The sequence below is a fragment of the Alligator sinensis genome, unplaced genomic scaffold (assembly GCF_000455745.1).
Source record: "Alligator sinensis unplaced genomic scaffold, ASM45574v1 scaffold188_1, whole genome shotgun sequence".
Classification (NCBI taxonomy): Eukaryota; Metazoa; Chordata; order Crocodylia; family Alligatoridae; genus Alligator; species Alligator sinensis.
In genome coordinates, this window is record NW_005841903.1 from 2881935 (window position 1) to 2882732 (window position 798).

The window sequence follows — 798 nt, forward strand, 5'->3', positions numbered from 1 at the left end:
GGCTCTTCCCGGCCAGACTGGCTGACCTACTCCACCGGGCTTTAAGCTAAGCCTGCTGGGGGATGGGGGGACTACTGGCACTGCTGGCCTGCTGAGCAATCCTTGCAAAGCCAGCAGTTCAAGACACTTAAGGGAGCCCACCCCTCCCGCAGCCCTGGTAACATCTGTGGGCAAGGAAGTAGCCCCCCAGGGGGCACTTGCCTGCCTGTACACAAATGCCAGGAGCTTGGGGAATAAGCAGGAGGAGCTCATCCTCCTGCTCAATGCAAATAATTATGATGTCATAGGGATAACGGAGACCTGGTGGGACTCCACCCATGACTGGACCACGGGTATAGATGGCTATACCCTGTACAGGAGGGATCGTGTAGATAAAAGGGGCGGGGGTGTAGCTATCTATGTTAAGGAAAGCTACACGTCCCTTCAAGCCGATATTGGCGACCAGGGTGGACGACTGGAGACCCTCTGGGTTAAAATCCGTGGGGAACACGGCACAGGGGACACAATGGTCGGAGTCTACTACAGACCTCCCACCCAAAGTCCTGAGCTTGACCAGGAGTTTGCCCGGGAACTGGCTGAGGCAGCATGCTCCAGGACCATGGTTGTCATGGGTGACTTCAATTACCCGGACATCTCGTGGAAGGATCGCTCAGCAAAATCTGAGTGGTCGCAAAGCTTCCTCTTGTGCGTGGATGATCTCTACCTGACTCAAGAAGTCTATGGGCCAATGAGAGGCAAAGCGCTGCTCGACCTGGTACTGGCTACTGGGGATGACCTAGTCGGCGACCTAGTGATCGA